At 47.1% G+C, this 25,321-nt stretch overlaps 1 protein-coding gene across 10 annotated transcripts in view; it reads right to left on the bottom strand.

Annotated features, from left to right (window-relative positions):
* The window catches only part of RBFOX1 (RNA binding fox-1 homolog 1), a 2,283,260-nt gene that overhangs the window by 2,091,221 nt on the left and 166,718 nt on the right, over nt 1-25,321 (bottom strand). The window lies entirely within an intron of this gene.

Raw genomic sequence — 25,321 nt, 5'->3', positions numbered from 1 at the left:
TACTCAGGCCTTTGACTGATTGGATATGGCCCACCCACATTATGGAGGGTGACTAGCTTTATTTAACACCCACCAATTTAAACGTTAATCCCACCTAAAAACACTCTCACAGAAACAACCAGAATAATATCTGACCACATGTCTAGGCACTGTGGCCTTGCCATGCTAACAACATTAACCATTACACCTGTCCAAAACTCTGAGCATTGAATCAATGGCCATTTTGTGCCTCTAAGTTTAGGGCAGTTAGTTGAACATCAGTGCTATGTTAGAGACGCCTCCAGAGGGATGTGTGAAGGACTCTGGCCTCTGCACCTGGGAGGCTGGAAGTGTTTGTTCACTCAGTGGAAAACCACATTTCACCTTGAGTCAGCAAGAATAAGGAATAAAATCCAAACTTCAAGTAAAAACTAAACTCCTCACACAGGCTTGCATGATGTGGCCTCAGCCACCTGTCCACCCTCATCTTTATGACTCTCCCTTTTGTCCCTGTGCTTCAGTCACCCTCCCTGGAACACAAGATCCTCTTACTGCCCCCTTGGACTCAGATTTCACCTTCTGTTAACTTACCAGCACTGTCTCCTTGGTAACCCAGTTAGTTGGGTTATCAATTATTCTACTAGGCAACATTGCTCAGGGTAAAACTGACCTCCTATTGGTGCCGTGCATCTGGTCTGGGAAGAACTATAAATGAACTGTAAGCACCTGATGGGGCACCACGCTTTGGGTGTCATTACTCTGTGAGGAGATGCTTCTTGCAGGGGTCCTGAGAGCTCCACCCATGATAGTGATAAGATATACAGGCTCCAGTGATACATGCAACTTCCAACTCGGAGCAGACCGACGCAGGCTGTATGAGGAGTTTACCTCCCCACACCAGAGCTCTGTGGCATGCACCACTGATGGCCAAGAACACACGGAGGTGGGGGGGGGCACGTGAGGTTTCCTACCCTCTTATCCTATGAGCAGTGTTCTTTTTGAGACAGAGTCTTACTTTGTCACCTTCAGTAGAGTGCCATGGAGTCACAGCTCACAACAATGTCCAACTCTTTCTTGCCTCAGCCTCTCAAGTAGCTGGGACTACAGGTGCCTACCACAATGCCCGGCTATTTTTTTTTTTTTTTTGCGCAGTTTTTGGCCAGGGCTAGGTTTGAACCCACCACCTCCAGCATATGGGTCTGGCACCCTACTCCTTTGAGCCACAGGTGCTGCCCTGACTGGCTATTTTTTGTTGCAACTCTCATTGCTGTTTTAGCTGGCTGGGGCCAGGTTCAAACCTGCCACCCTCGGTGTATGAGGCCGGCGCCCTACCCACTGAGCCACAGGTGCCACCTGGCAGTGGTGTTCTTATGAGTCTGAATGTTTAAGTGAATCCAAGGCTCTTAGCAATTTTTCCCACTTACATGGTCCTCTCTTGTATTACCCTGGTTTTCCTTCATGGAACCTTTTATATGTGGTTCTTTCTTTTTTTTTTGTTTTTTTTTTTTAACAAAGTTTCACTCATTCACCCTGGGTAGAGTGCTGTGGCATCATAGCTCACAGCAACCTCAAACTCTTAGGCTCAAGTGATCCTCTTACCTCAGCCTCCTGAGCAGCTGGGACTATAGGCATGTACCAGCTAGTTTTTCTATTTTTAATAGAGACAGGGTCTCACTCTTGCTCACATTTGTCTTGAACTCCTGAGCTCAAGCAATCTACCTGCCTCAGCCTCCCAGAGCATTAGGATTACAGGTGTGAGCCACGGTACCCAGCCTGCACACGGTTATTGAGTACCTGTTTATTGTCACTCTGGTCCATATACTATGGCCTTAAGGGGGTCAAGGACCACATGTGTTTTGCTTATCACTGTAAACTTAGCTCTTACCCTAGTGCCTAGAATATAGGATGATAAATATCAGAGGAAGGGGTGTGAAAGGGGAGGAGGGGGAAGAGAGGGAGGACGAAGGGGAAGAGGAGAGTGATAGATTGATTTATAAACACGAGTAGAGGAAGAAATTGCTCAAGAGTTGCAAGAGGCAAAATGAGAGCTGTAAACTGAGTCCAGATTGCAGGGGGACTTTGTGAAAGGCACATGAGCCATGAATCACCCTAAGGGCCTTGAAGAGATGCTGAAACATGTCAAGTAAAAAAGTGAAGGTTCACAGTTTACATTTCAGAAAGGTCACATGGAGGAGGGATGGGGGCAGGGGAACAGCAGGAAGGCTGTTGCTGCCAGTCCTGGGGAAAAGGCAGCAAGAATGAGGAGAAAATGGTCTCCGGAGGAGTTTAAGAAAAAAAAATATGTAGTCCCTGATGACAATTAGACATGGGAGGTGGAATAAGTGGAGGAGTCCAGAGTGACCATAGAATTGGGACACGGGGTCCTGGGTACATTAGCCTGGAATAAAAACCTAGAAGGGGTGATGGTTCTGGGGGTGGGGCGGATGGTGAGTTTGTTTGATGTTAGCTCTCCCAGGGCAGATGCCAGCCAGATCTCTGGAGCTCGGGGAGATACTCAGAACCAGGGAAGGCAGATGTCAGGACACGGAGGAGGAGGTGGATGTTGTGGGTACGACTGAGATCATGCAGAAAGTACGTGGAGTGAAATCTGACAGGGCCAAAGATAAAACTCGGGTAGCCCGGTGCCAAAAGCGAGCTGAGAGGTGTTCACATGCCAAACTGAGGCGGAATGAGAGACGTCATCGCTCTCCCTTGAAGACTCATACATAACATGGCACTTGCACTTCTATGTGTGGGATTGATTTCTTTCTTCACTAACAGTCACTTCTGTCTCTACCCACTCTTTCTCAGGTAGAGGAAGCACCTTTGTGCAAGTACGGTTCCTTCCCATCTTTGAGTCCCTCCCAAGGTCCTGCACCTAGTAGGTCCCTAACAACCTCTGCCATCTACCATTCAAAGATAGGGGTGGGGAGAGTACACTAATTAGTTTCAATCCAAACTAATTGCTTTTTTAAATTCTCATATAAATCTGACTTTTAATAGGTTCTGAGAATCGATGTTTCATTATTTTCCGCCACAGTGGAGATGATCCCTGTTGATGGGATAATCAAGGCTCTCTGAGAGGCCTCCTTTCTCTCTCTCATTTCCTGATCTTTCATCAGGATATCTTTGCTTTTCAAAGTGAAGGGGGAAAAACTTAAATGGGTCTTGGAAATTAACAACCGGGACCAATCAGACCAGAGGCAGAAGAGCTCTGGATCTCTCAAGGAGCTTACACCAGACAGACTCCATAGTGTTCAACAGAATAAATAGGAGTTTTAGTCACAGTGTGAATCAAACTGATAAATCCAGCATATGTCTGCCATTCATTGAGTGCCAACTGTATGCCAGGCACTGGGCGAGAAGGTTACATTTGGCCTCATTTCATCACAGCAATAAAGCTAAGAGGTATGGACCCAGATTAGCCCCACATTTCAGATAAGGACACTGGAACTCGCAGCAGCTTACCCTTGAACTTACCCAGGTCACAGAGCTGTTGAATTGTACAGGACAGTCCCAAAACCTGTACATGTTACTCCAAACCAGACTCCCACGTGTATCTGGCCCACAGCTCCAGCTCTGAATCCTTGGGGTCCTGGAAGACCCTGCCCAAAAGTCACATGGGGTCATCCCCTGACCAAAGTCCCACTCCCAACAAGGCATCAGGGCCAAATTTCACTACGGAGTGGTTATAGTGGCAATTTTCCACCCTGACTCTGACCTCAGAGAACAATCCCTTCTCTTTTCCTTGGCACTGAGATTCCTCTGTGAATCTAGTGGCATAAATCCAAGCAAAACAGTACACCGTAGAGAACAAAGAAAGATGCTCAGGCTCCCCACACAGCACCAACACCTTCTGATACCAAAGAGGCTCTCCCCACACACAGTCTCCCTGAAAGAACCACCAGAAGGGACCCTCCAAACTTGGCTTGAATTTTCTGGGATCTGTATGCTCCAAGGCTGAAGAATCAACAAGCTATAAGCCTCTGCAGTGAATGGATCACTCATCTCTCTGGAACCCTTCATAAATCTCAGGGGCTGTTCATGCAACCGGGACTCAGAGCATCGGGCTGAGCTCTCCTTACCACTCTTGCATCTTTTTATCAGGGTAGAGAATGTCAGGAGGGAGAAGCATAGGGAGTGCAATGTCCCAGGCCAAGAACGCAGAAGGACTGGGCTCAAATCCTGCTGGTAAGGCTTCAGGCACCTCTCCTGCCCAAGCCTTCCTCATTTGTACAACTGGATCAATTACAGTAGTTTCCGCCTCCTCCGACGCAAGGAGCCAATGCACACAGGGGACCTACCCAATGCTTGCAAACAGTGAGACCTCAGCAAATGTTAGTTACCTTTACACAGCTAATTGCAAGTAGAGAGCTCCGCATAGCTCAGGTAAATTGGGAGGGGAGATGTACACAGCTAGAGACAAAGTGGGTAGTTCCATGTTTTCCAGCTCAATGCTATACTGCAGAAAGAGCATGGAGCCAGTAGACTTGAGTTCTAGTACTGACTGTGTCCCTTTAGACCTTGGGCAAGTTACTTAACTTCTCTGAACCTCATAGTGCATAGAGCAATGATTTTCAGGTGGTGTGCTGTGAGAGGATCTTAGGTTTGCTAAGAAAATTTTTAAAGATCATTAATTGAGTTAATTTTAAAAGAAGTTCAAAGCACAGTAAGTACATTCTTTTTTTTTTTACTCTTTTGGGTTTTTTTTTTTTTGATCAACATATGTTAAGTGTGCCGTGGAAGTTTAACTATAGGTTCAAGTGTGAAGTCAGATAAAAAGGGTTGAAAAACACTGGCTTAGAGTCTGGTGTGAGAGAAAGGCAATCAATTGTGCAAAGAAATGCATAAACAGAAACTGAAATTTGTGCTACTGTGAAGGAAAGCAGCACAATTCAGAGAGAGAAATATAACAAAGCAACTTGAGGTCGACTGCTGGGATGAGGGATGGGGGTGGCAGAGGCTTCCCTGAGGAAGCTGAGATAAATATGAGTCATTAGGGAAAGGGGGACAGTCGTAGCATTTCAGGCAGAGCAATGTCATGTGCAAAGGCCCTGTGGTGAAAGGAGGATGGTCTGCTGTGACAACCAGGAGTGTCTGCAGTAAAGGGAGCTGACACCGCACAGACCAGTGGCAGGAGGATCGTGCCACCTTTGGAGCAATTGTCATAGATGGTAGGTCTTTATCTGTTCTGCTCCTTAATGTATCACACAAGCCTAGAGCAATGCCAGGCACATAGTTGGTGTTAAAAATAATATTTGATGAACTTACAAAATGTGCCTTCAGATAATGTATTAGCAAGTCAGTCACACAGGGGTGAGGTAAGTGCAATCACATCAAGCTCTGCTCCATAGAAGGCAATGCCAGAGGGTCTGCCCAGAGTTGTGGATTTTCAACAGCCATTAGAGGCTGTGGCCCAGGGGTACCTGCTCAGCACAGATCCATAGGATCTTCCAAGTCTCCTGCCTGTGCCAGAGAGACACAGGAAACAGGGTGAACCTGGCTTGGAATGTACGTGGATTCCTTTGTGAAGTAATTTTCAGGAGAGTGCTAAGCTTAACATCCCACATAAGAGAGATGTTTATTTTCCAGCTGCTCTTTATATTTCAGTGAACAGCCCCATTTCACGGCATAATGTCCCAAACATACCTTATGCACGTCCTTTGCCTCTAGAATGCACACGATGTTTCCTTTCTCTGTGACTCCAAAGGGGAGTTTGACGAATGGTTTAGAGTAGAAGGCTTTGACGCTCCCATACGTGGGTCCAGTGAAGGTGGATGCATATGGTGCTCACGTTTGATTCTGTCATCCCTCCCAGGCAAAGAAATGGAGGGCTACCCCCCCCTTTACAACCTGAACACCCCCCAATTCAGGAACAGGATGTCACAGGGCATACCGAGTCCCTAGTCTGTAAACTGACCTCCACTCATTCTTCAGGGCTGCCATGTTGGTCTCATCTGACTCCACCACTGATTGGACAGGGACTGAGATCTGACTCAGAAGGACCCACGCCATTGGCTGATCAGCAACCAATCAGAATCACTCAGCACAGAATTGGGACCAGGAAAAGGCCACGCTCCCAGCAGAGGGCGCTCACACTGAGACGTCACATGCAAACAGGGGTGGCAGCCACTTTCCACCATGAGTGCCCGTGTCATGCCAAGCACAGAAGAGGCTGAACAGTGAGCCAAGCCAGTTCACTGCCAGCTGCAGAGAAAAGTGGGATGACACCATGCACTGAGAGCAGCAGGTGAAAGAGCACAACCAGAGAGAGAGTACAAGGAATCTGAGTCACGCCGCTTATCATGGCAGAGCCAGGGCTTGAACCCATGCCTAGCGCCAGGCTCTGAGTTCTTACAGCCACATGCAAGAGAGTGGCAGGACAAAACCACCTTGTAGGGAAGATGATTGCAGGTGAAGAGGGGGTGGCAGAGTGAAAGCAGAGACCAGCCTAGGAGTTCAAGCTGTAGCCACAGCTATTTTCATTTGTAGCCACAGCATTATCTGATGATCTTGATAGTTTGTTTTGATTTTAGCATTTATTGGGTACAGGACATTTGCTAAAGAATTCACATCGCTTGTCTCATTGACTCCCCACAAGGAGTCTAAGCAGGAATTATTCCACCACGGGAAGCCCAGCCATGAGGGCCAGACTAGCATCTTGGCTGTAGGGAGGAGGAGGCCCGAAGGACATTTCAAGGGATGAAATACCAGCACATCCACAGGACCATGTGGGGAGACAACGAGGGTCCCCCTACAGACATGGAGGCAGAATCTTCCACAATTTTTAGAAATAAATGAGGACCCAAAAAAAGGAAAGAAACTTCTCCCCAGTGAATACTTCTGATTCTAAGAGTTTCCTGCATTTGTCTGTAACAGCTGCCACCATCCATGAGGAATCCTACAACCTTTTGCAGCTACTGCATCCCCCTGATGCTTTGCCAACAGAAGCCAGCAGCCAGATCACTGTCCCTTTTACCTGATAAATGTCATGACTCGGGTGCCAGTTACCTGACTCCTATCGTCCCTTTGATGTAATTCATCAGCTGGAATTGTTACTTTCACGGCAAAATTTTTCTTCTTTTATTTCCCATTAATGTCTTATGAAGGCACAATACAATCCTGGCATCTCCAAGTGGGTCTTGTCCATGGTAAGAATTTACTATCAAAACCGCTTACATCCATCAACAAAAATCGATATGATTGTTAAAGGGCCTTTACTTGTTAGGGCAATAAAGATTCTTCAAACTCAATGCTCTTTTTACTTTTCACATTCCCACTCAAAGCATAGAGGGGGGGGGCGGGGGGAGAACAAGAACTAATCTTGAGAAAAGATACTTTGTTTTGCAGATGACAGAACTTTCCTTGTTTAAAAGCAATTTAGCATATAATATTGGTCAACGTGTTCCTCTTTAAATGGCCTAGAAAAATTGAGTGACAATGGTCCAGCTTAGCTGCGTTAAAGGGATAAAGACACATCACCCTGGAAATGTGAACACTAACAGGCTGCTAATTCTCAGACAGCCCCCCAAGGGGACTGAAAATGACGCTGCAGAAATGAGGGGTGCCTGGCGCAGGGGTGGGGATTCTTTCTCCACCTGTGACAGTCTTCATGTAAGGAAGTTCAGAGTTCGAAGAAATGGGCATCTGACACCACAGGGAGGACCAGAGTCAGCTGCAACTGATTGCTTGTTTTGAATTCTTTTATCCAATAAATATCTCTGTATTAATCAGCTCCTATGTATGAAAACTATCACAGTCCTAAGGCAGCCGTAGGTAAGAGCCACATTTCCTACCCTCAGAGAGCTGACGGTTCAGTGGAGATGTGTGTAGCAAAGGCAAAGCTCAGGGTGTTATGAGTATGCAGAACATGGGACATCCGAGCCAGGATTTGAAGGGTGGAAGGGGAAAAGCCGAGAAAATAGGGTGCTGCCTTCAATGCCACTTCCTAGTGAGTCTCAACGCTAAGAGTTCTCAGACTGGTCCCCTCCTCCCTCTTCTCTTGCAACATCACTGGTCTCAGTGACTTTGCTTGGACTCTCGTGACAACTCCTGGCAGCTTCCCACACCCCCACCTACCTGCCGGAATAACACAAAAGGTATGCCACGGGCAAATCTGATCACACACCCCCTGCCAAAGCCCACCAGAGAAAAAGGAGGACGGGGAGGAAAAGGCTGGGATGCTGATGTTCTGGAGCTAGCCCAGCCTCACTGCTGCCTTCCTGGCACGTGATCCTACGAAAGCATCTTAAACTTCACTCTCCTCGGCTGCAAAATAGGGCTCATACTAGCATAGGATAAACGAAACAATTGCCAATATTCTACTCCTTGGACCTACAAGAACAGCAATTTCATACAGTTCAACCAATACCTCCATAATCAGGCCACAGTGAAATGCAGTGAAGTTAGCACAGAGCTTGGCACACGGCAGTGCTCTGCACAGGGGGGCTGTCACTCACCTCCTTATTCCCCACCCCCACCCCCCGCTCAGCCCTCCCTTCTTGCTTTGCAGAAATTCCCTCTGGCTGTTCCACACAGCCAAGCCGGTAGCTCCATGGCCATTTAGCCCTGAGACCCTAAAATATCTGGGGCTGGGGGTGGGGGAGCTGCCATCCTTCTCTCCTTGTTCCAGCCCATCAGTGGAGCAATCTTTATTTCTGCCTAGTCCCACAGAGTTGACATCTGCCTAGCACAGAGGAAAATTGTTTCTGCCACATCCTCCAATAAGAATGATTTTCTCCATGCTCCGTTTGTCTACAACTGTCTTTCCGATCATTCTCGCTGTTAGCACATGGTCTACATGCTTGAAATTCCAACCGGAGGAACTGGGAGAAATTTATGATCCGCTGACTGACTAAAGCCTTGAACGATCAGATTTGAATATAAATGCTGGGATGAGGTCATGAAAGCAACAGGTGGTGAGACAGCCACTCTGCAGCCCTGCCACGCCTGCGATCCGTACTTTAATCTGCTCCCAATTGAAAGCATTGATCAGACAACCTATGTTAATTAATGGAACACACAAAAATGTTCCAGCCTTTTATTTTGAGATTATAATTTTTGATGGAGTTTCAAATGCCTCGGTGTCACTATTAACGTCAGCATTTTTGCCAATAATGCTGTGCTCGAAGAGAACAATTCATTAGTGCTAAAACCAATTTACTGGAATGGGTGGGAAATCGCCTTGGTTTTCTCTATTAATGTATTACAAGATGAAATATTTCATGAGCCGCTGGTTGATATGCCTGACACTTCCTCTCCTGCTGCTTAGCTCTTCAAGGTGGAAAATCTCCCTTCAGCAAATGAGATGCCAGGGACAAGGGGAAGAAAAAAAAAGAAAGAAAGAAAAAAGCTCAGGTTCTCAAAAATAGTTTACTATCCTTCCAAAGAGAGACAGTCCCGATTCATATTTTCAAATGACCCTATTATCTGTTGCAAGATAATCCACAAGATAATTGAAATAATCAAAGCAATGTGCTTAATACGGTGCCTGACCCAGAGTAAATGCCTAATAAATATTGGCTGTTACTCGAGGAAGGGATACAAACTAGAGGGGTTAAGGACTCAGGTGGCAAGTGACATGATGAGCACAAATCCCAGCCTGACCACTTCCTAGTCAGGGGACCGGGAACTTAGCACAAATCTCTCTAAGCATTAGTTTGGCTTTTTCCCACCAAACGGGCATGTGTTAAATTTCCTGGGGCTGTCATAACAAGCTGTCACTTACTCAGTGGCTTAGAACAACAGAAATCTATTCCCTCAAAGCACTGGAAGCCAGAGGTTCAGAATTGAGGTGTCAGCAGCCACGCTCCCTCCAGAGGCTGCAGGGGGACGCTCTTTCCTGCCTCTTCCAGTTTCTGGGGGCTCCTGGCATTCCTTGGCTTGTGACCACATCACTGCCTCTCCTGCAGCTGTCTTCCCTGAGTGCGCATGTGTCTGCACACGCTCCTTTTCTTATAAAGACACCAGCCTTTGCATGTAGGGCCCATCTTAAATCCAGGATATTTCATCTCCAAGTCCCTAACAAGTCTGATTACATCTGCAAAGACCCAACTTCCAACAGATTTTGGCAGGGAGGAGACAGTATTCAACCTGCCACAGGGTAGAAAGACAGCACTTGCTCTGTAGGACGGCCAGACGGGGTAAGTGTAAGCGTGCATGCAAGGTGCAGGTGCATGGCCAGGAGGTGGCACACAGCAGTGAATAGACCCAACCACACTAATGGAAGGTCTGCCCTTCACCCCCGCGGCACAGTCGTCCCTCCTTCCCTTGGTGACTTGGTTTCTCTCTCCTCACTGCCAAGCCCAGCTTACTCATTAGCATCTGGCAGAGCCACATGAAGGAAGCAGACAGGACGTGGATTGAAAGTACAAGCTTGCAAGAGGTGAGGCTCACCAGAGGTGCAGGAGAGCCCCGAGCAACCTCCACAGTGGCTATTTATTGAGACAGTACACAACAGGGGTGGGCAGTGCCCAGTAATCACATACAAGGGCTACGTGCTTAAGGATCTCTATGTGCTCTTCCTCCCCATAGGCTTGACCCCCTACCCTGAAGCACCACAAATGCTCAAGGTCCAACACCTGCTTACTAACAAGCAACCAATCTCATCTCATTAGAGCGCTGAGTTACTTGAGGGCTTGTCCCCAGGCTGCAAAACATCTCTAGGCCAGCCAGGAGACTGTCCTGTTCCCAGCGTTTCCCTCAAGAACTGGTGACTGTTCTTACAAGCATGGTGTTCATCTCCTACAATCATCCTTACCAGCCTCATGTCCACAGCTTGCTCAGGCATCCCCCAGACCCTGCGATTCTCCCCACAGCAGCCAGTGGCTTTCCTACATACAGACAGACTTGTGTGCCCATCCCCATGGAGCTTCCACCCCTCCTTCAGGATTCCAGAGTGCTCCCTCAGCCCTGTGGTCTGGCCCGGCCTCCCTCTCCAGCTCCTGAACATGCAACGTCCATGTGCCATGTTATTCCCACTGGATGGAATGCTCTTGCTCACACCCTCCTGAGTGAGGCCCCACTAAATCATCCCCTGTTTCCCAGTCTCAGAGAAGGAATTGCCTCCTGAAGCCTTCCTAGCCTGAGCCGCCAAGGCGGAATCAAGTACTTAATTGTACATTCCCTGCCTGCCTCTATGAACTCTCCCATCCCCGTCTAGGAACTGTTTGATTGCATGTCTATCTCCCTGGTCATAGGGACAGTTTCTTAGGGTCAGGGAGAGTGTCTGACTTACCACTGTATCCCTAACACCAACCTAGAGCCAGACCCTCTGTGGAAAATCCAGTGAACAAAAGGAGTTAATGAATGAGTCCTCACAGCTCTACCTCCAAGGATGTCGAAAACACCAAATTGAAATTACATACATCGTTTAACTGCGGACCCACTACCCAATTTTCTCATGGCTCTGGGCACAGCCAGAATAGTGCAAACAACATTATTCTAGGCTAGAACTTTAGCCCAAATGGAGGCACTGTGATCCCAGGGACAGACCTTCATTTTCGCCTTCTATTTGATCATGAAAAACTAAATCCATTAAAATGTGTATATAAGGAGCCTATAGGAGCTTGCTACGTGGGAGGAGCATGACAATCTGAATAGACAAAATGTAGTTTTAATCAGCTGAGTGGCCTTTTGAAAAATCACTTAACCTCTTTGGGCCTTAGTAGCCTAATCAAGGAAGTCAGTCTAGAAGACCAACTCACGAGAATTCCTCCAAACTCAGGAAAATCTCACTCTGTCTCTTTGAAATTTAAATACTGCCCTTGAATTCATCTCCCCCCACCACCACCTGGCCCAAGTAAATCTTATAAAATATATACTCAGCTTCCTTCAAAGAAGATCCATTTATCATGTGGTTCCTGGCTGGGTAGATCACAGCTTCCAGCCAGTCCTGTTCCTAAATCATAACCTGCAGAACTTCACAGGGATAAAATACTGACTGTTTACCCTGAGCCATGGAGTGTTCCAATCTGGTCTCCGATGAAACACTCTTGGAAGAGGTGAATGCTGTACATGTTCCAAACTCCCGTGAAAGTCAGAACTGAGTGCTAGAGACCCCGTCCTTTTAGGTTGAGGCTAAAATAATTCAGCTGAAAAATTCTTAAGCTAAACAAAAGACAATCTGTAGCTTTATCTCTGGTCTCCAAACTTCTGATATTTGGCAAAAAAAATAAATAAGTAAATAAAAAATCATTCTGAAGCCTAGAATGAAGGGAAAATACATTCTAAGAAACTCAGATGTGAATATATGATTAAGGGAGAGGTATGCTGTGCCCGGAATAATGGTCCAAAGAACCAAAGATGCCAGAATTACGAGGCCTATGGGAGGCCCAAACATCCCTGCGGTGTGAATAGAAGCTGTGCTGGCGCGGCGCTTCAGTTTCCAAAGTGGTCTTATTACATATTATTCCACGGATACAGCCAGACGTATATCTAACATGACATTCATGTTAGGAGGATAAATCATCGTGAATATTTTATCATCTCTATATTATTCAACCCACTTAAATACTATCAAATGATGGTAATGGCCAAACTAATATCTTCAGCCCTGGCATTTATCCTGAGCTACATAATAGTACTTCCAAGCTGCCAGCCCGACGTCTCCACTTGAATACTTAGGACAAAATCTAAAGCACTCACTTTCGTTCTCACACCCTACCTCCAACACATCATCCTCCTGTCTCTCTCATCTCATCAAGTGACACCGCCCTCCACCCAGTCACTCAAACCGAAAGCTCAGAGACGTCCTTTCCTCCAGCTTTTCTCATTCCTCACGTCCAGTTCGTTAGCACGACTCCCCGGTCCTACCTCCCAGGTACTTAGATTGGATCTGCCCATTCTCTTCATTTCTACCCAGTCCAAACCACTTTCATCACCCATCAAAACCACAGAAAAGCCTGGTCTATTTTCACTTCTGCTCCTTCATGACCCATTTTCTACCCAGGTACCAGAATACTCCTATTGCCCTGCTTAAAACCTATCAGTAATTCCCCATTACCTGTAAAATAAACTTCAATCTCTTTGCTGTTGCTTCTGAAGCCACACAGATCACATCCCCGCTCACTTTTCCAAGGTTAGATCACGCCCTTCTCCTCCTCTTGACATGCTAGGGCCCAGTGTGCTGGACAAGCCCTGCCCCACCTAGCTTACAGCCCCCAGCTCTCCCCAAGGCTGGCTTCTTCACAACCTCTAAGTCTCTCGTCAGATCCGTCTCCCCCAATCACCTGCCCAAAGCAAAATTACTCTGTGCCCCATATTCCTGACCACATCATTTCATTTTTTCCTCAGCATTTAGTAAAATAAGTCAATATGGGGTTTTTGTTGTTGTTGTTTTGTTTTGTTTGAGACAGTCTCACTATGTCACCCTCCGTAGAGTGTGGTGGAGTCACAGCTCACACAACTTCAAAGCCTTGGGCTTAAGCAATTCTCTTGCCTTGGCCTCCCAAGTAGCTGCGACTACAGGCGCCCGCCACAACGCCCAGCTATTTTTTGGTTGTAGTTGTCATTGTTGCTTGGCAGGCCCAGGCAGGTTCGAACCCGCCAGCTCTGGTGTATGTGGCTGGAGCTCTAGCCGCTGAGCTACAGGCACCAAGTCAATGTGTTTATTCACATATCACTTCCTTATCATCCCCCCATACATACAACTACCAAATATGAGCTGGAAGAAAAGAGAGACCTTCTTTGCCTCTCGTTATTCTGATCACCTGCTACTCACCCCATTGGTGAAGGGGGCATTTTAACCCTAAAGAATACAAGATGGCCAGGTACATGACACCCATGCTGGACAGATGAAATGGACAGCAGTTTATGAATCACACACACTCACAGCCCCAGGGGAGGTCACCCATGCCATGCAAGGCCACATGGGGAGGGGTAAACTCCGGAGCAAAGCCAGCCAGCAGGGCCTTTGGAACACATAGTAACAAGGGGTGAGATGGCCCTTGGTTCCCATAGGGAGATGTGATTGGCTTGTTTATATATTTCTATGGGCCAGCAGGGAGGTGAAATCCATTATGTTGAGGACCAGATCGGGTGCAGATGAGCCAGCTGATATAGAAACTAGGTGAGTTGGGAGCTTTACCCATAGGATAAGGGGCATACCTGGTGATACCAGGGTAACCCACAGTTAGACCTCCGGGGCCCTGTGAGGCTCAAGGATATGAAGGCAGCACTTGAAATTTTAGGCCTCATCACACACTTGCCTACTGGTTTAGATCCAATGTTGGTAACGTTTTCTGGCACATAGCAAGTGCTCAGTCAGTACTGGAATGATTTAATGAATGAATCTGAGAAGGCAGAGCCTGCCTCTTTCCTACCTTTGACTTGATGGTACAGGCACAAGCGCAACTCTGGAGGTAACTCAGATGACCAGAGGAGAGGGAGGGTGACCTCGACTCCCCTGCATTCTACAAGTGAGTCCTCCAGTCTCATTGCCCAGCCTGCCTGGCCCAGTAGTGCCCCCTATGGATTGGAAGTGTAAAACTCACAAAGATCAACCCAATGTTTTATCAATGCACCAATGATATAGATGAACAAGAGGTCTTCTGCCCAAGCACCTCTTCAGCTTTTTCATTTATTTTTCATCTGAACCACTTTCCTCAAAGGCAACCCCGTGCCTATAGAACACCAAGGCATGGCCAGGCCCTTCCTTTTTGAATATGCACCCATTTGCACTAAAAGGAGAAACACACATGCAAAAGCAATTTTTAACAGCCAATGAACAATGATGTGTCTTAATTAGCGCTTCTAATGTATATTTCAATGGCTCTTTTAATATTTATTTTTAATATGAAAGAAGGCCATGCTCATTAAGATTTGAAAAATATAGAGCATAAGAAAGAATAAAATCATTGCTCATAGCCTCATCATCCAAACATAGCCATTGGGGGATAATTTCTTCTGATTTTTTTTCTAAGCATAATTATTTTTAACATAGGCAGATTTATACTACACACACAACATGGCGGCTTATTTTTAGTTAATAGCATAGTACTATTTTGGTTTTATATCCTACTCTATGAAAACAGAATTCTTAATGTAATTTTTAAATTTGTATCAATTGGATGTACATTACGTTTCTTAGCTATTCACCTGTAGCTGTATATTTAAGTTACGTATAATTTAGGTAGCTTGCGATATTATATCAGAACTCAGCACGTTTTTGTTCTTAACGCTTTTATGATACATAGGATAGTTCCCTACCAAGAATTCTTCAGAATCTTTGGACTTGTGTTAAAGATATTTTCAAGATTTTTGGTATTATTATCATGCTGATTTTCAAAAAAGGCATACCAAATTAACGATGAAAAAAAAACCGATTTGCTTTTAAGCAGAGTGACAATGACTTTGGCCTTATATATTCTGTTCCTAATACTTGCTAGCATAATTCAAGAGGGTCTTTCCATACCTCACCTTTCATTTCTTTCCTATGATAAATTTCTGCCTCTAAATTTCCATGTCCCCACAGAATTCCAAGTCAATGCATTTTCCCACCACAAATTGTAAAAGTCCGCAATTAATCATTGATTAATGTAGTCAATAATCATTCTATATCCTGGATATCAGGACTGACCCATGAGAAAGCCTTGCCCTGGGCATCTCTAGCCACGTCAAAGTAAGTAACAGCTGTCCCTGCCAGTCACAGGGACAGATGCTAATCAAAGGCAGCAAATTCCCCACGTGGGAAAAAAGACTCTTGAGATTGGCATGGCCTGGGATGAAATTAAAAATTCAAGCCAAAGACTTTAAGTGATCTGAAAGAACTGTTTTCTTCTGGTATTTCAAATAGAGCCTTGTCTTAGGTACAAAAAAAGATGAGTTCTGAGGATTCCTTTATCTCTTCAAACGAGGTACTTCTGAGTAATGCATCCCAAAAATCAAAGCACTCATTAAACGAAGCCCAGGCTCTGTGTAAGTCACTCCGCTGGGCAAAGTGATGCAGAGTCCTGGCCCTAGGTCCTCCGCAGCTCCTGATCCCACCCACCAAACCAGTGCCTACACCTGGAAACCAAGGGCCCCAAGCGGCTTATTTGTCCTTATCTTTGGTGAAGAAACCAGCATGGGTAAGCCCGAGTCACAGCCGCTGGGTGAGTCCTCACGGGCAGGGATCAGAGCCCTGAGTGGCCTCTCTCTGGAGGTAGCAGGGAGGCATTGGGGGTCTTCTTAGGCCACACTCCCTCTGGCACTGGACCCCGTCCCCCGTCCAGGACTGCCTTCCCTGGGGGCCAGATCTGAAGATGAGCTTTTTGAGCTTGTTTCTCTCTTTAGATGTAAGCCTTAAAATGCCTCCTTATGAGGGGCAATCTAGAGCTCTAGGTCAAAAGTCTTCAAAGAGTTTACACAGTCTTCAAAGATTGTTCTAAAGAAACAATCTAAGGTGCATACTCAAACTGGGGCACAGCCCTGTTCAAAGCTGAAAAAACAAGAGAAACAGCCAAAAACAAAGGACCAGACTGAACAAATTATACCCGTCTATCCATATAGTAGAAATTCATGTGGCCAACGACATAGAATAAGCTGGTAGCAGAGCAACTGTGCAATTACTCCGGCCATAAAGACTGGGGAGGACACGTGTTTTACCTTCCCTGACTCCCCAAATTCCCCTCAAACAATAAAGTGGGAGCCTAGGATGATATTAGGAATTGGAAAACATGCGGTGGACTTCCTGAATCCTACCTGGGTCCCACCAGGTAGGGAGGAAGCCCACCTGAACCCTGAAACCAGAAAGTTGTTTAATTAAGAAGGCGATTCATCTTCCTAAGGAAGACTTAGCTCTTCTAGGACGGCCTTCTCGGCCTTCAGGATGGGCCTGCTCCTGGTGGCATTAGCAGAGCAACTGGCCGGCCTGCCTGGCAGCCCCATTCTTGCACATCCTAAAACAAAACCTGACAGATGGCACCCCCAACACCTGTTCACTGCGTCCCCAGCACCCCTCCAATTCAGAGGTGAGGTCTGACAAGGAAACAGATCCACACTCAGCAGAGGAAACCCACCCCGGCTGTCTGCATTTATCAATTTAACCTTTTCTTCATAGATAGGTCTGGAGAAGCTAGAACCACCGGACGTTTGAAAAACACCCAGGGCATGAAAAATAAATGCCACAGTGGAGGAACAGAACGAGTTGCCACAGAGGAAACAGATAATTCAGGCACATTTCCTTCTCTTGAGCCCAACTGGGTTACGTGCTCTGCAACAAGTATCATTTACAGCTTTTTCAATTTTTTAAAAAATCAATCTGTAAACAAAGCTTGGAGGACAAGGACAGTTACAGAAATGCTATAAACATTGACAGAGCTACATTAATGCCAGGTGGAAGGGACAGGGAGACGTGCTCAGGTCTTGATTTTTTTTCCTTCTTTCTTAGTGAGGAATCAAGACATATTATGTAAACTCAATGAAAAACAGAGACTTAACATTATTATTTAAGGTTATAAATGCAATAGAGTAACTGATAGTAGTTAGACAACCACCCCACATCAGGCTAAACAGAAGAAGGTTAAGTTCAAGGTATGGCAAATGAGCTAACTTTCTTGTGGGTCATAACAGTCAAGAGATATTTACGGCATTTGAAAATGATAGCCAAGAAACAAGGGTGTTCACACATAATTTAGAAGTATGAAATAGGCCATCGGAAGAACTTACAACAGAAATGGCTCCATGGGGTTCCCTCTAGCATGTGAGTCTGGGAATGGGGTTCCACACCCATCTGCACTCCTTGGAGGAAGATTATAGCTCCTGATGGCGTATTTAGGGTGGGCACAAATACATGTTTTGCTTTTGCAGAAACACAGTTTTGAAACAAAATGCAGCTATGAACAGCTAGAGGGACATACATCGGGGTCTGGGCCTGTCTGCGGATTAGAGTCAGCTGGGAGTTTTGCAAAGCTCTCATGCCAGGGCCCTCCACTCCCACCCCGATGTAGATTTCAGGTAGGACTGATCCGGGGTGAATCCAGGACTGGTTACCAGTCTGCCCCAGTGATTCCAAAGTGCAGCCAGGTTGAGAACCACTGCCTTGCTCTGCTCTGCATGGTAGAAGTGCAGTATTATCATCTTTTCTCTGACGGCTCCTATCTTCCCAATCTCCCATCCATTAATGTACCAGCTCTGTATCCAGCACCTGCTGGGCTGGCTGAGCACCATGTGGGACGCTGCACAACAGGTGGTGAACGAGACAGGCCTGACACCTTCCACTGGGAGGTTGCTGTGAAGGGGGTGGAGGAGGGAGGAAGCAGTTACTCGGCAAATGGCTCATTCATTTATTTTTTTATAATTGCAGCAAATGCCACACATAATAAAAAAGGGGTGCAATAAAAGCCAGGCATTATTTTCATAATTGGGAGGAAATAAATAGATACTATGTTTAAAACCCACCCTGTCTTTGTACTCTTCAATTACTGATCCTTTTCCCTTTTCCAGAGACTGAAGGTCAATATTTCTGCCCTCCCCAAAGATGCCATTCAGAACCCGTAATCCCATCTCTGGGTAAGGGCGAGGACACCTGTGGCTTAAAATTTTCACCCCCAGCAAGGAGTGGAAGGAGAGAGCAGAGACCACAAATGAGAAACTACCCCCAAACAGTCCTGGCACCAAGTGTCGATAATGTAGACCTGTAGTGAAGGCTTCTTTCCAGGGTGCCCACAGACAGCTCCTGGACCATAACAACCATCCAAAATGGACCGTCTTAATCTGTGGGGGTGATGAGAGAACCGACAGCGAGAGGGGGGCCTCCTGTAAACTTGGGGCCTGGGCACCCACGGTCATGACTCTTTGAACTGTGACATCTTCTCTTACACCAGAGAAAAGCAAAGTGATTTTTTTCCTACTTATTTTTTGCTACAGGAGGGAAAAGAGTGAAAACCAAAAAATAATAATAAAATAAAATCCCCCAGTGGTAAGCAAAGACTATAAAGTGGGAAATTGTGGAAAATCAGAGCCCTTAACTTAATCCAACACCAATAAAGAGCAATAGACAAGAGATAACCGCAGACAATAAATACAGGTGCGTCTCATAGTTAAATTACAGGGGCCGGCAGAGGTGCAAGTCGGAGCGAGAGCTTCGCTGGGGCTATTACGGTGACTAATTTGGTTAGCAGCAAGGACAGGCTTCCTGTAACAAGCAGCCGCCTTTTTCCATTTCATCTCATTTTTACTGTAACCATGTTTTTATTTCTATAGGACAATTGGATTCTGCCCCACGCTTTCAAAATTGAGTTTTTCAGATTTATGACATAAAAAGCAGCCTAATGGTTGTGACATCCAGACCCTGCTGTGCAAATCCCTACAGCCTGTCCCCACAACCCCAGAAGGGGCTCTCTTGGCCCAAACCCCAAAGTGTCGGGGCCAGGCAGTCTCAGAAAGGGGTGTCTACCATTGCCTCCAAGAGAGAACCCTCTGGGGGCACACCTTGCGTCCTCCTTGTACCCTTAGGCAACTGACTAGATCCGCAGGCACCAGACCCCAAAGAGTTTCTTAGTTGCGGGTCAGAGGCCTGGGGCCCTCCTGGGAATGCTGTCCTCAGGGGGAAGGTGCTGCCCCCTAGAGGAAGCGCTAGAAATTTCTAAGGACGATTTGAGGTGTCATAGTGACTCAGGGACCTAAACAGTATTTGGTGTTACCAGGGAGTCAGAGGCCATGCGTCCCTCAGCATAAGTGGCAGGCCCACAGAAAAATGAAACATCCCGTGTCCCACACAACTTTGGATAGCCCCACCAGACTCTCTAGGTGGCAAACAGCAAAAATTAAGCCTGTTGGAACTCTTGCAACATGGAACCAAACTCTGTTTTACATGCAGATACAAAGTGTGTTTGCAAGGTTGAAATAAACACCACATTTTTTTTTTCAGGCATGTAAGTAGAAGATTGTTAGTTTGTGTCTCTGGGAACTTTACCAAATGCTGTCTCACGTTTTAGAAAATCAGGTCCCCAGAAGCAACACAATCCAAGTCACCGGGGCAATATATCACCTGGGCGTCAGTAGCCATCACACTCAGTCACTCGGGGAGCTTGGCTTTCTTTCATGCTCACTGCATTCTAATGTGTGTCCCATCCCAAAACGTCACTAATTTTCAGCTGAATATTGTCATCCTTCTCTTAAATCCCAACTTTCATTAGGAGGAGCCGGGAGATCAGTGGCTGCATTACACATTCAGTGTGGGGAGATCAGTGGCTGCATTATACATTCAATGTGGTTAAACACGTACCTACTGGAGTATGTAGAACTCTGTTACAAATTACCCCTTTTTATTCCTCTTTTGTATCAAGGCAGGATACTGATTTCTTTCAATGCTATGTGTAAAGGTAGCTGCTATTATCTGTATGTTTGTCAAGGAAGCGAGGGTTGCTGCATGTGTTGTACAAGGGGGCACTCGGTCTGAGAATGTTAGCCTCATGAGCAGTCTATGCGGAAATTTGCTTACATATTAAAAAAAAAAAAGCTGTGGTTAGACAAAGCTGGCCCTGTGCTCTGACTACTTAGTGTCTAGAGTCACCCTGCCCGACAGCCTGGATTTCACATCTTCTGCTGCACTTGTTCTTTGCACCCCAGACAGGATCTTGAAGGCTCATTTCCTGCCCCCACATGCCCACTCCTGAATGCTCTACCCACCTGCAGGGCCTCCTGAGTTCTGCCTCTTCCAGGTCCAGCCCAGCTCTGACATAACATGGCCCCCACGTTCCAGCTACCTCTCCTTCTCACTGTTTCTTCAAGTCCCTGCCCCTTAACTACCACAGAGCCTTTGCACATGCAATTTCCACCTCCTAGACTGTTCCTGGCTAACTCCAACTGAGGTGCTGCTTCCACTGAGTCTCAGGTCTGCCCCTCCATCTGCTCCATTTCCTGCAATGACCACAGTTATGATTACCTGTATGATTATCTGCTTGCCATCTGCCTTCCTGTCTAGGCTCAGTGCTCCAGGAAAGAGAGACCTCTTTCTGATTCCTTTCTCCCTATATATCCCCAGCTAAATGGTGACAAGAGTCTGTCACTGGTACTCAATAAATACTTACCAAAAAGTGAGTGAATGTATATATGAAGCTCTGAACACAAACCCAAAACTCATTATTGCCAAATTCGTGACATAACAACAGCCTCCTCTCTGCTTCCCTGAGTGATCAGCAAAATGGCAAGTTGCACCGGAAGCTTCAGGATGGAAAATTTCTAGGAAACTCTTCAGAGGATTTTGAACTTCAGAAGTACAGAGGTTGTGTCTGTTTCATTCACTGATGTGGTCCCAGCCCCTAGATACTGGATGAAAGGAGCCCAAATGATGCTTATTGGCTTAATCAATCCATCAATCACAGCACACCAGATGTGACAGTGGCTTCTTATCAATAACCCCAGAACTATGGGGTACGTGTGAGATGGTTTTGAAGAAGGGCTCACAGCCCATTTACAGCAGAGCTGAAATACTCAGGCCTATGTGCTGCCCACACCTCATCCTGGTGGACTCAGAACTGAACCACATGCTGCAAACACAATTATTTCATCTGCGCACCAGCTTGGAAGGCCGGCTCTGCCCCCATCAGACACAGTGGTACCTGCCTCGGCCATGCTTTGGGTCACTTTCCCAGGGCCCCAGAGGCTCACCAAAATCCACCAGATGGTTGAAACCAAGGCGCCTTGATATTTTAGAGCCATCCCGTCAATAAATGTCAAGTCAATTGGAAACTTACTCTCCCCCAAGGGCACCTCAGCCTGATGCTCTAACAGCTGGGAGTTCGTGGGGCAAAGTGACCCTGCTCCAGAGAGATCTCAGCAAACCCAGATCACAGGGGCCTGGATACTCACGCCGCATGCCAGCCCCACCTCCCACTGCTCCCAGGAGTCCTTGGCTTCAGTGAAGAGATTACTTGGGTAAATCATCATGCAAAAACTCCTCCAGTAACACAAAGGAAACAGTGCAGCTGGGAGTCAGACAAAGGGACAGGAGGGAGGCGGACCAGCAGGGCAGGGCAGACCTTCCAGCCCCCTTCTCCATCCATAGCACCAGGACAGCCTCGTGGTTGGGTGACCCATTTAAAAGGCTATAGATGGGAGGGCTGGTTGGGAACAGAGAAAAAAACTCCTGTGCTGCCCACACTGACACACGCCATAAAGATGCCCTTGTCAAATGAAGAGACAAACAAAAAACAACTGTTCCAGGGGAGAAAAGGCTTCACATGTCTCACTCTGTCTCAGCACAGGGTCCTCCCACCAAAAAGATCATGTGTCATCACAAATTGTTACATATTAAACTGTATTTAATTTCTCCAACCCAGCAAACTCTTGGCTCCCCACCACCACCTAATGCCCCATCTGCCTAGAACACTTCTCCCCAGATGTGCACAGGCCAGCTCCTCCCCACCCCTCAGGTTTCAGCTTAAATGTCACCTCTTCTGAGAAGCCTTCCCAGACCTCCCTGGCTAAGTTCAGTCCCTCCTGGATTCTGTTTTAGCAGCTTCCTTTTTTGCAGGGACTCAAGATGATCTGAAAGTATCTCATTGATTTGCTCAAGTGTTTCCTCTGCTAGAATGCAGCAGGCATGAGGGCAGCAGTCACATCTCTCAGCCGCTGGGGGACTCAGGGGCTTAGCTCAGCCCGGAGCCCTGCACTTAGTGGGTACTCACGCAGCCACTGCTTAAACACATCACTCGTATATTCAACTATACGTGGGCAGACACTGCGTGCCAGGGTCTGTGCTGGGTGCTAAGTCTCAAGGTGAATCGTTTCACAGCAAGCAATGGCAATTTGTATCTCTCTGCCATCTCCAAGTTATGCCTGGCGCATATTCCTGCAACAGGGAAAGATCCAACTGTGTGCGTTGTGTTCGTGCACACACGCATACAAACACACCTGTGTGTCCATGCACACACACACAGAGCCTCATTGCCATCCTCTGGGGTGCCCTCTATTCCCTCAGAAGACAGGGCCTGTCAGCCCCTGCCCACAGTGAGCAGTTAATACCACAGCATGCAGGGCCCACGGTGTCAGCCAAGACAGCAGCAGCTTCTGCGTCAAGGGTTGCCAATTTGGGCTAACTTGTTTTGTTTTGTTAGGCAGAGTCTCACTCTGTCACCCTGGGTACAGTGCCATTGCGTCATAGCTCACAGCAACCTCAAACGCTTGGGTGGCTTGAGCAATCCTCTTGCCTCAGTCTCCTGAGTAGCTGGGACTATAGGTGCATACCAACACTCCCAGCTAGTTTTTCTGTTTTTAGTAGAAACCAGGTCTTACTCAGGCTGGTCTGGAACTCCTGAGCTCAAGAGATCCACCTGCCTCTGCCTCCCAGAGTGCTAGGATTACAGGCGTGAGCCGCCACGCCCAGCCAGCTAACTCTACTTGTGATGGTTACTTTTAAGTGTCAACTTGGAGGGTCAAAGTGCCCAAAGTGCCCTGATCATGCAGCCAAATATTTCTCCAGATGTTTCTTTAAGAGTAGTTTGGGATGAGATTAACATATAGGGAGATCGTAAGGCAAGCAGGTGGAGGGGGTGGGCCTCACCTGGTTGGTTGAAGCCCTAAAGTAGAGCAAAGACAGACCTCCCAAGAGCAAGAGGAAATTCTGACAGTAGACAGCCTTGGGACCGAACTGTAACGCTGGCCATCCCCTGGGTCTCCAGCCTGCTGACCCACCCTGCAGATTTTTAACTTGCCAGCCTCTATAATTGCATGCGCCAATTCCTTAAAATAAGTCTCTTTATACACAGACACACACAGACCCTATTAGTCCTGATTCCCTATAGAACCCTAATATACCACTCAAGGGCTCCAACCTTGCTTCCTGGACACAGCCAGCCCTGGAGACAAACAGCAAGACAGGCCAAGGGGAGAAGATGGCAGGACCCCAGACCTGCTACACAAGACAGCAGCAGGAGAGGGCCAAGGGGACAGAGTGGGGTGCTCGTCACAGAGCTGGGGTGCTGGGGGTCCAGGCTACAAAACTTCTTGGACATTATCTTGCACAAGTGACCACGAGACTCTGAGCTCCAATTTCCTCATCTATAAAACAGGCACGCAGCAGCTCCTGCATCACTGGGTTGTTTGTTAACCACCTGGCCTGGTCCCTGAAATCTGTTTATACTGTTGTTGTATTTAATGGCAGCCAGCACTTGGCCGGAGAGTAGCCTCTCTCTCCCCGGGGGTCAATCAGGAGAAGTTTCTCTGCTCTCCTCCCTGGAGCTAGAACAGAAAAAAAAGCCTCGAAAAGTAGCTCTTTGCTCTCCAGAGAGTCTATTTTAGCAGCAAACTGGTGGGTAAAGAGCCATCTCAGGATTGAGTGCAGAGCAGGTAACAGCCACTTCCTGCAGCAAAGAACTCAGTAACAAAGAGAGGGGAAAGTGTTTCTGCATGGTCCATAGCGTCCCTGTAGAGAGGCAAGCAGCTCTGTGCTGACCCGAAGGGGCACCTATCATAGACCTGCCGTTATCGGTATCAACAGATACCCTGGCAGAGGCTGTGAACACTGGGTATAATTTGAATCTTTTAAGATTCAATGGAATTGGTGCTTTTATCTGATGCTTTTAAATTATTTATTCATATATATATATATATATATATATATATATACCTTTTTTTCTCCCCAGCAACCCTCCTGCTTACAGACTTCCTAAATCAGATCAGAATTGGGGGATGCTGCCCATGCTTCCCATGGAAGAGTGGGTCCCCGAAAGCTCCCTCCAATACACAAATCTAATTCAGGTGGGACCACCAAGTCCAAACGTGCCCCCTAACTGCGCTGGGTGGGTGCAGGCTCACTGTTTCCTCATCTCACTTGAATGCTAAATCCGTTTTGAAGGAGTGAGGAGGCTCAAAGAATTTCCTTTTGGAGGTTTGTTTTGTTTTCCTTTTCCCTGCTTTCTGCCACCAGCACTTCCGCTCCAGCCCCGGTGTCCCTGCACACTGTCCAGCCCAAGGAGAGCTGGGGTTTGGGATTCTACCATCAGCAGAATGTTCATCTGTAAAAGCTGGAGTGAGCTGGTCTGACTCCCACCAAGACCCCTGGCAGGGATGCAGGGGGCTCCGGGTGAGCTGAGAGGTGGGGTCCACAGGCAGCATGAGCCAGCAGGGGCCTGGGTCTTGCTCCAGGGAGGCCTTTGGGCCCTCTCCCGACTCCACATGGCCTTCTGTTCTCCACTAACCTTGCCCTGTTTAGCCAGAACCATTGCCCATATTGGAAGAGGAAGGAGGTGTTCTTTCCTTCCTGGATGCAGAGATCCAGAAGGAAACAGGGGCGTCCCATGGTTGACCCCACAGTGACCCTATTTTGCTTTGGGGAAAACTGCCTCTTTGGATCTCACGTGAATGCGGCGTCCTCTTTTCCTGGAAGGTCATCAATGTACTGAGAGACCTAAGGGCTGTG

This window comes from Nycticebus coucang, chromosome 12, assembly GCF_027406575.1.
Source record: "Nycticebus coucang isolate mNycCou1 chromosome 12, mNycCou1.pri, whole genome shotgun sequence".
In the NCBI taxonomy this organism is placed as follows: domain Eukaryota; kingdom Metazoa; phylum Chordata; class Mammalia; order Primates; family Lorisidae; genus Nycticebus; species Nycticebus coucang.
This window is presented reverse-complemented; position numbering and strand designations above follow the sequence as displayed.